The following is a 10998-nucleotide window of genomic DNA, read 5'->3' on the forward strand; positions in this document are numbered from 1 at the left end:
CACTCCAGTAGTGCACGAGTTGTCGCCGAATTTCGCGTTACACTGCCGCGACCTGGATGCTATTTGACCACGAAAATCCTCGCAGTCGCCGACGGCAACAGATGGCACAGATCCTTGACAGTAACCTCTACTCGCAGACAATCAGTCGTAATTACACCAGCGGTAGCCCCATCGAGAAGGCTTCCCAAATATTCCGCCATGGGGGTACCAGCTGAGAACCACTTACCATGAGATTGGCTCTACACACCGGGAATCAAATCACGAACGCCACAGCTCGCGGTCATAAAACCAAGCGGTAGTCGACGAAGTGGGAACCTATCCTGTAATGCAAACGTACTACGGAGACATACTTGAGCCCCTCAGGGACATCAGGAAGCGCTTTCCTACCTGCCATGCAAAACTTGGAAGGATCACTTAAGCTCCACCCTAAGGGTATAACGCGGTAGCGCAATCGGTTAATTACCATATATGCAAACGGTCGTTCTCTACTTTGCATCCAAAAATACCTGGGCATTCAATACCTGGGCAATCAAGAGCTTGCGATTTTTCACTCACAACACCGAAAACACGAACATCGGCACTGGATTTTCGGGTGAACGGGGCCTTTACCGCTATCGCGTTAAGAGCTGGTGATGCTGACGCTAAACTGCTATAGAGACAAAGAGCTGTTTACCCCAGGCCCTCGCCGGAAATATCGCTCACGCCTCCAACCATAGGGCTTTCAGATCACGAAAGCTCGCGTGGCTTCCAAAGCACCTACCCTCCGTTTCTGTGGACAGCACGCAAAGGGATTCTGAATCAACTGTTTACATCGGGCGACAGACAAAGTTAGAACAGTTAAAACTATGGGTGTGAATTTAAGGGGAGAGATAAATATTTTTCTTCATTTTCACAGCAATGTCTGTTTCATAACTTTTCACCAGGGTCATAGACGGGACACAAAAAACACAGAATGATTTGCGGTGTCTATCGCTCACCCATATTTCCCCATTCGCGAATCGCCAGCTAGCTAGCGCAACTTGCTGCTTAACTGAATTACAACGGTCATTTGTTGAAAAGATAAAGGGAGGAGGTTTGGGTGACTTGAAGCTCCCGGTGTAATATCAGCTTTCCAGTGCAACACCAGTTAACCTTAGCACCCACGCTCGCGTGTCAACTTGGTATTGCGTTCGCCTGCCTTCATAAGTCACCAGGTCCAATTAGACATCTGTAGGTAAGTGCAGACCAGACCAACACGCTACTTTTCTCAGCGCAGTAAATCTGCCGTCTGCAATAGAACACCATTGTCTGCAGTGCTGAGCGATTGCTCCGTTTAAGTTAAACGCACAGAACTTTCGCTACCGCATTTTCGGTTGTGCGTCTGCATTTTTACCCTTATATGTGGTTATTTTCTCGGCAGACACGCTCCATCTTTTATGATCTTTTCTTTCGTTGTTCCAGAGCAGGAGGGGCAGCGCCTAAATCAAAAGCTTCAGATCAAAAAGACAGAAAAAATGACCGCAGCTGAAACCGAGAAGGCAGAGTGCGTGGGATTACTTAGCCTGCGTGATGACACCGGTGAACGTACCGCTGACCCGTCGCTGGACCGTGGTTGGACGCGTTTACAAACGTATACGATTACTGACAAAAAGCTGTGTAGCCATGTAACGGCTCTAATAAGACGACGGCAGATTGGTATGTGAAGGCGCTATACGCAAGTGGAGAAAGCTTCACAAGTTCGTAGAGTCTCTTGGCCGGCGTTTGGAGCGTCTAAAGTAGTGGAGCAATGCCTCAAAGCTTACAACTGCACTGCTTAGGTTCAGCAGTAGTTGAACCGCAGCTAATTTTTTTTATCCAACTGAGGCTTAGCTAGATCACGTGGACAGGCACCAGCCGCTGCGCGGTTGTAAAACGGCGATGGCTCGGCGGCGCGGCGAAGTCACGTGATGAGTTGCTATGGCAGCGACGCTACGTCACGTGACTTCACGTGTGTGACGTCACGTTTTTCGGAGCCGAGTTTGCACGCTCCTGCTAGGCCAGTGAAGCTTTCGCTTTAAAACGGGGGAAGAAAACTTGACCGACCGGAATCGTGATCCGGTCATGAATGTCTTCACGGCTAACGTATTTCCCTGAGCGGTTTTGAGCATCTCACCTCGGAGCATAGAGTTTCTTACTATTAGGCGGTTTTAGCAGAGCGTATGCGCCAAACGGTCAGACGGGAGAGCGCGAGCGGACCGGCCCTTCCGTTCCGCTCGCGCGGAACGGCGAGACGAGCGCGGCTCACGCTAGGCCTTCTGGTCCCACTCTCACGGGCGCAGAGTAAACATGGCAGCCGCCTGTTCTGCAGCTGACAGCGAATGTGCCTCGGCCTCCGCGGAACGCATTGGCGTATCCAACCGCAAACCTAGGAAAAGTTTCGCGTAGATGAAGACATATGCCTTTTACGCGAGGTAGTCCAACACCACCTAGACTTTTTAAGGCCTCTCCACGTTTGCGTGACGTCACCGCACTGCGACGGCCCAGTAGGTTCGGCTTCCGCGCTCGCACGCATTTCGCGCATTTCAAGGTGCTGATTATGTCTCTCGAAAAGAAAATTACTTTTTTTTAATTCGTGTTTTGCTTGCCCACACCCTAACCGAATGTTTTTTTTTGTTCTTGTTTCTTTGAAAGTATAAGAAATTACATTTTAGCAGACTTTTACTGACTTTATATCAAAGCGCGCATGTGTGAAGATACGTTCGTAATATTTTTTTATTGAAAATGAACAACGCAGAGGACTTCCACAAGTCGTATTTTATTTTCAGATGAGAAACACGATCAGTAGGAGTAGGAGGTAAGGAAACTGTTACAGCACTGAATCATAAAATGCAGTAAGTGAAGCCAACAACAGAAAAGCTGTAAACAGAAAGCAAACAAAAAAATATGCAGAATATATAATAATACAACGCAAAAACTGGTAGGCATCACCCTCCAGACCAACCCAGCGCATCCCACACGAATGGGAAACTCTGTGACTCGGGACACGTGTCCTGATCTCACACTTTCCAAACACATCCAACACGTGGAATGGAAAAACACGGAAGAGACACTAGGCAGTGACCACTGCATCATTAACACACTTATTCACACGCGGCCCCTCCAAAAGCCCCTCACACAAGCTCGACTCCCAGACTGGAAGGCTTTCAGAAAGTCCCTGCCCTCAGCCAACCTGATTAAAGATGGATACGATCAGTGGGCCCAAACACTTATGACAACACTCAAGCAACATGAAACACAGATACAGACCACGGAAGACTGCCCGGCAGTGGACAACCATCTATTACATATCTGGGAAGCCCGCCGCAGCCTAACCAAACGTTGGAAAAGACAGAAACATAACAGAATACTCAAGAAGCGCATCCTAGATCTCACAAAGCAGCTCAGTATGCCTCGCAGCTAGCTGACGCCAACTGGATAGATCGCTGTAATACGGCCGCCAGACAGATGTCCGGCAAGAACACTTGGAGGCTTTTCCGCAGCATTATAGACCCTGCGCAGACCCGGGGCGAAACATAGCGCCAATTACAACGAGCACTCCAAAATTTCAAGGGCAGCAAAACACAACTTGCAGAGACACTCAGGGACAAGTATCTCTGCTGCAAACAGGACCCTCGCGGTCAGGAGTATCTTTACGCAGGCAAAGATAATCCTGAGTTGGACCAACCGTTCCAATTATTTGACCTCAAGGCAGCCCTGACCAAAATGAGGAGAGGCACTGCACCTGGACGGGACAAGGTCACAGTTAAACTGCTGGCCAATCTCCCTGACCAGGCGCATGAGGCCCTTCTGAAATACATCAACACTTTATGGACGGGCGAGAACCCGCTCCCCCTTGATTGGAAAACAGCCATGTAACCTTCATCCCCAAGGCGGGAAAGGAAATCAACACAGACAACTTGAGGCCTATCTTGCTCACCTCGTGTGTGGGTAAGCTGATGGAAACCATGGTGCGGGATAGGCTCTCCGAATACTTGGAGCAACGAAACACATTTCCAGACACCATGTTCGGCTTTCGCCCACATAAGTAGGCACAGGACGTACTCCTCCAGCTCAACAGAGACATAATACAACCAGTCGAACACCCACACAATGACAAGGTCGTCCTGGCCTTGGACTTGGAAGGAGCCTTCGACAACATCAAACACAGCGTCATACTGAGACACCTCAATGAAACCAACTGTGGCCGCAACACTTTCAACTATATCAAAGACTTCCTGACCGATCGAGCCGCACTAATCAGAATCCAAGAGGAAGAATTTGGTCCGTATCAAATGGGTAAGCGGGGAACACCACAAGGCGCGGTGCTATCCCCCCTACTCTTTAATTTGGCGATGCTGCATCTCCCAGACAAGTTGAATGGTATCGAAGGCATATGGCATGCGCTGTATGCCGATGATATCACAATATGGGCCACAGAGGGAAACTTAGGGCGCATGGAGGAAAGCCTGCAAGCAGCCACTCACGTAGTGGATCGCTACGCAGGGCACTGTGGTCTCCAAACGCACCCAACAAGTCTGAATTTGTGCACCTTAGGGCATCCCCAAAGGACACTACCCAAATACATCTCTCCTTAACAAGTGGCCCCATACACGAGGCCAAAGAGATTCGAATACTCGGGCTCTTCATCCATAACCAAAGAAGAGTAGACACAACATTGCACAAACTCCGCAAAGTTGTAGACCAAGTAGGCCGTATGGTCCGTCGCGTCTCCAACAAGAAAGGGGGTTTGCGAAGCAGGGATGCCGTGCGGCTGGCCCATGCTTTCGTAATCAGCCTAATCCTCTATTCGGTCCCTTATCTACACTTGCGGAAACACGACGAAGACAAAGTTGAGGTAATACTCCGCAAAATGATGAAGAGGGCACTTGACCTTCCTGTGTCCACCTCCAATGCGAGACTTCTTGCATTGGGAGTGGTGAACACTTTTCAGGAACTCAAGGAAACCCATCTCACAAATCAATACACGAGGCTAGCTCAAACGAAGTCGGGTCGGCGCTTGCTAGCCCGCCTTCACATCCAACATGATTTTCACATTCAGGAGCGGGTCCGAGTGCCCGAACTCTGGAGACGCGCCGTCAGAGTTCAACCCCTCCCCGCTAAAATGGACAAGGAGGATCAGAGTGGTCGTCGTCAGGCTAGGGCGGAAGCCTTAGCGCACCACTATGGCAACAAACATGGTGTCTTTTACGTAGATGTAGCTGGGCCTACCCACGAAGGGTGGTACACGGCCGCGGTCATACATCAAGAAATACAGGTGGATGGGCTTTCCTTTCGAGCCCCAGGCACAACACAAGCTGAAGAGGTTGCCATCGCCCTAGCTGCTTCTGATTCAAAATCCAAAACATAATAACAGACTCGCGTTCGGCATGTCGCAATTATGAGGCTGGCTGGATACCTCCACTAGCTGAACGAATACTAAGGAACTGCAGCCGGGATACCGATCCTACACCCCGCTGCCTGGTTTGGACTCCGGGCCATCAGGGCCTCGCAGGAAACGAAGCTGCAGACGCGGCGGCCTGAGCACTCATTCACCGGGCGTTCTCATTGGCTCCTGAGCACCTGGAACCTGAAGGTAGCTACTTACTCTCCTTCAAAGCTATCATATCCTATTATAAGGATAGGCATCGCCTCTACCCGGCCCCTGCAAAGGGACTAGGGAAAGCAAACGAACGCGTTCTACTCCGATTATTCACGAACACAATGCTGTGCCCGGCAGTACTAAAACACTTCGATCCCGCGTTCACAGGCAGGTGCAAACACTGTGGGGAGGTGGCTGACACCTACCACATGGTTTGGGCTTGCCAGCGCAACTCAGCTCTCTCCCCCCCACCCCAACCCTACCAGAGAGGAATGGGAGGCGGCCCTGCTTGACTGTTCGGACCTTCAGTCCCACAAGGCTTTGGTCAAGAGGGCTAAGCTGGCGGCTTCGACCAATGGGGTCCCGGAATAAGGACTCCACCCATTTCGGGGCTCTTTAAAGAGCCTCACTTCTTTCATTAAATAAAGGCTTTTCACCACCACCACCTCTCATCAGTCAATAATCGTGGCGGGTCTAAAAGTTCTGCAAAGGAATTGCCGTTCCGTACTTTCTTCTCTCACGGATCGTGAAATGCTTCTTCGTAAACATAAACCAGATATTGTGATTTTGCAAGAAACGTGGCTCTCTCCACTTAAATCATTTTCAATGAAAAAATTCCGTGTTTTCGGGCTAGACAGCATTAATGACAGGGGTGGTCGGTTAATAACTATCATCTCTACAAAAATATGTCACCGGGCATCAATCTCGCAGAAAGTTATGCTTCCTGACTGTGAGTTGTTGGTGGTTGAATTCTCCCTTCCACAGTGCGCCAAAGTAACTATTGCTAACGTCTACTTTCCTGTAGGTGTTCAAAGGACAGACTGTTTGGATACCTTACTGAGCGGAGCAAACAACACATTCATCGCAGGGGATTTTAATTCGCACCACAGTGTCTGGGGTAGTCGCTCTGACTCCTGCGGCCAGCTTCTCTTGCCATGGATGTCTATGAATGCAGTGCGCTGCTGCAATTTCGGAGCAGTAACCTTTATGCGTGGAGTTTCTCGTTCAGTTATAGATTTAACATTAGCATCTCGTGGCGGACCCGCCGCGGTGGCTCAGTTGTTAGGGCGCTCGACTACTGATCCGGAGTTCCTGGGTTCGAACCCGACCGCGGCGGCTGCGTTTTTATGGAGGAAAAACGCTAAGCCGCCCGTGTGCTGTGCGATGTCAGTGCACGTTAAAGATCTCCAGGTGGTCGAAATTATTCCGGAGCCCTCCACTACGGCACCTATTCTTCCTTTCTTCTTTCACTCCCTCCTATATCCCTTCCCTTACGGCGCGGTTCAGGTGTCCAAAGATATATGAGACAGATACTGCGCCATTTCCTTTCCCCAAAAACCAATTATTATTATTATTATTATTATCTCGTGGCGTTGGAGTATCTGCAGGGTCAACAGTAGACTCAGGTACATCTAGTGACCACTTTCCAATAACATTTACTATAACGTCCTCTCCTAACTAGAAAAGGTGGTGCAACCATGAAATTTGTAAATCACATTACGTATAAAAAATTGATATCTGCCTGGCTTCCCTCCATAGTTAGCTCAGGTCGAGCAGAAAGAGTTCAGCGGGCAATATCCTTTCTGCAAGATGCTACTGAGAGCTCTGTATTCTCTGTGTGCGCTACTGTCCCTGCCAGACAGCCGTCTCCTTGGTGGACGGAGGAGTGTGAGAAAGCTTATCGCCTTAGAAAAGCAGCATGGAAAAGACTTTCCTATTATCAGAGCCCAGCTAATTGGATAAATTATAAGTTCTACTCTGCATCTTTAAAAAAACTGTTAAAAAGCAAAGGAGGATTATAACAAAATTTAAGCACGTATCTCTCTAAATCTCAGAATAAGAAGGCTCTATATAGATTCATGGCACACAATAACAACTCTCCGGCCTCCAACCGCATAAAGTCAATGGTATTGTCTCCGCAGGAAGCTAAGCAACACCTTGAACGAATCGCTCAGGGGCTGTCTTTACGTTTCCAAGTGCAGAAGACGGAACCTTTGCACACTCTCCCCCCTGCCCCAGCTCGCACAATCCCGAGGTGGACGTGTCGAACTCCTCCAAATTGTTTCCTCGATGTCAGCTGCTCCGGGATCTGACGGGGTTACTTTGGACATGTTAAATATTTTAACGCGACAGCTGCTCCCTTGCTGCGGCGGCCACCATCCCCGCCCTGCGACTGCACAGCCAGCAACACGCAGCCTTCCTGGGCTCCTCCACAACGGCGGAGTTGATGGGGATCCGGCTCGGGCTGGACCTGCTGCTCACCCTCGGCCCTCCGCCGCCCAGGAGTGCTCTGCTGTGCGACTCCCGTGCCGCCCTCAGCCGCCTGCAATCTAACGGCCGCGGTACCCCACTAGTGCGAGAAATTCGCTCGTGCATCGAGCGCCTCGCGCAGAGGTTGTGCCGTGCGTGCACAGTGGGTGCCTGGTCACTGCGGCATCGCCGGCAACGAAGAAGCTGACGACCTCGCGACCGCTGCACACCAACTACCTGCCAGCGATCTGCCCCTTGCGCTGGAGGACGTGCGTGCGGCCATCCACGACCATCTCCGAAAGCAGCACCCCGACCCACGCATCACGGGAGGTGAGCGCATCGATAGTGTCAACGGCTGTCGCGCACTTACACGGTCACAACGTGCAATGATCCTCCGCGCGCGCACTGGCTGCGTGTGGCCCGGGGAACGACGGGTGCGTCACGGAATCGCGACGAGTGATGTGTGTGACGGATGCGGTGCAGTGGAAACACTAGAATACCTGCTCCTTCGCTGTTCCGCGTTCGCCAATGCTCGTCGCGATATGCTCGCGGCCTATTGGACGCAGGGCATACTACCAGACTCCATCAAGACGCTTTTGTGGCCGCAGGGCAGTGCGCGTACTCGTGAGCGAACTTTGGTGAGCCTCTGTGTATTCCTCGAACACACGGGCTTGACGTCCTGTCTGTTCTCCGTCAGGTAGTTTACACGCAGTGACCGAACGCTCCGCGAGTTCTACCTTGAACGATTTATAACTGGACGCCCCACTCCAGTTGTAACCAACACAGTGCTGTGCGCGTGTGTGATTTAATTCCTCTAAAATGAACTAATCACGCGCACAACCTGGACACATTTCTTATTGTGTAAATAGTTTGTACATATTACTTCTCCCTCTATCTTCTCTTCCTGTCCCCTCACCTCTTTCATTTCATTTCTCCATTCTGCCTGCTATCCTTTATTTCCGCGGCCCCAGCTCAGGTGCTTCAGTATCGATGGCAGATGCCGGGGCTAGCAAAAATCCTTTCTTTCCTTTTTATTATTATTTCAATAAAAAACCACTTACTACTACTACTCTTATTGTGTAAATAGTTTGTGTGTATTACCTCTCCCCCTATCCTCACATCCTGTCCCCTGATCACTTTCATTGCATTTTTCCATTCTGCCTGCTATCCTTTATTTCTTCTGCCCCAGCTCAGGTGCTTCAGTATCGATGGCAGATGCCGGGGCTAGCAAAAATTTTTTCCTTCCTTTTTACTATTATTTTTAATAAAACCACTACCACCACCACCACTCCCTCCTTTATCCCTTCCCTTACGGCGCGGTTCAGGTGTCCAACGATATATGAGACAGATACTGCGTCATTTCATTTCCCCAAAAACCAATTATTATTAGCCACCGTAAGGGAGGGGATAAAGGAGGGAGTGAAAGAAAGGAAGGAATAGGTCCCGTAGTGGAGGGCTCCGGAATAACGTCGACCACCTGGGGATCTTTTAACGTGCACTGACATCGCACAGCACACGGGCGATTTACCAAGAATTTCCAAGGATTTACCACGAATTTCTAGCGTGCTTCGCCATTCTTGCGCGCTCTTGCATTAAGGAATCATGACTTCTGACGGTGTTAGTTATATGCCCTATTTCATCAGAATTTTCTGCCGAATTGGCTTGGAAAACTCAGTTTTGACTAAGAAAAACTTGTGCATATTTTTGGTCCTTTTTCCTATACTTGACCAGCGAATCGTGCACTGTGCGGATTCCGTGAGCGGTTGTCACAGTTTGCACTCTTGTATCTGCCTATGTTTTTGCGAGGGATACCAGTCCCTTCCAGGCCCGTGGTCAATAAACTTCTCTTCAATCTGGTAGCCTCAAAGGGCTAAAATCGTTTGTGTCGCAGTCTACGCGCGTACCGATGCGCCCCTGCATGGGGTGCCACAAAAAGAAAAAGAAAGTTAGCTACGGTTTAATTAATTTAACGTTAAGTGCGTTCCTTCAGGCAAGTGGCACTTGCGTAAGGAATTCGTAAACCAATGAACATTGCGGCCTGTTGCTGCAGTGCCGTTTGACTGAGACGAAAGCCTTTCTTGGCTATAGACAGGAGCTACCATAAAATATAAATGCAGAAGTTCTTTAGGCAACACATATGCAATGAAATAAAAATAAAAATGCATGCTTAATCCTCGTTTTTAAGAGTGGGACGCGACAGCGTGTTACATGCGTTGCCAAGGGGTCCACGGGACGCCGCCGCCCGTTCGGAGCAACGCCTTGCCCGTTGCGCAATTTAAAGAAAGTAAAATGACGCGTGTCTCGCATATCTCGGTGGACACCCGAACCGCGCCGTAAGGAAAGGAAAGTGAAATTAAAGTCGGTTTTAAGAAAGGAAATAACGCCTGTCTTACATATATTGGTGGACACCCGAACCGCGCCGTAAGCGAAGGAAAATAATAATTGGTTTTTCGGGAAAGGAAATAGCGCAGTATCTGTCTCATTTATTGTTGGACACCTGTACCGCGCCGTAAGGTAAGGGATAAAGGAGGGAGTTAAAGAAGAAAGAAAGAGAGAGGTGTCGTAGTGGAGGGCTCCGGAATAATTTCGACCACCTGGGGATCTTAACGTGCACTGACATCGCACAGCACACGGGCGCCTTAGCGTTTTGCCTCCATAAAAACGCAGCCGCCGCGGTCGGGTTCGAACCCGGGAACTCCGGCTCAGTAGCCGAGCGCCCTAACCTCTGAGCCACCGCTGCTTTTTTTTCTTTATTGCATGGAAGAACTTCTGTAGAAAGGAGGAAACTTCAATCAGACTAGTTCGCGTCTCAAGTTACCGGGCTGCTTAATATGAGCCCCCCATAGCCCTAACTCACCACTGCATCCCCATCAAAACATCAAAATTTAGGGAGGCACACACAAGCATCTATCTAGGCACGGCAGCCAGCTTGGAGGTTCGTCGCGAGCAGCATATACACTCCTCACCAACGCACACTGTTCCCGAAACACAGATTTGGACGATCTTGGTGGCTCGGCATGTCTGTCCATCATACGGCTTTTCCAAAGACTGAATAGTCCCATCAACACAAACACGTCATAAGGCACAACAGAGTTTTTGTCAACAGGCAGAAATCTAATAGTGTATGGTGTAATTTCAATGTCCTTCTTAAG

The sequence above is a fragment of the Amblyomma americanum genome, chromosome 1, assembly GCF_052857255.1.
Source record: "Amblyomma americanum isolate KBUSLIRL-KWMA chromosome 1, ASM5285725v1, whole genome shotgun sequence".
Lineage (NCBI taxonomy): Eukaryota > Metazoa > Arthropoda > Arachnida > Ixodida > Ixodidae > Amblyomma > Amblyomma americanum.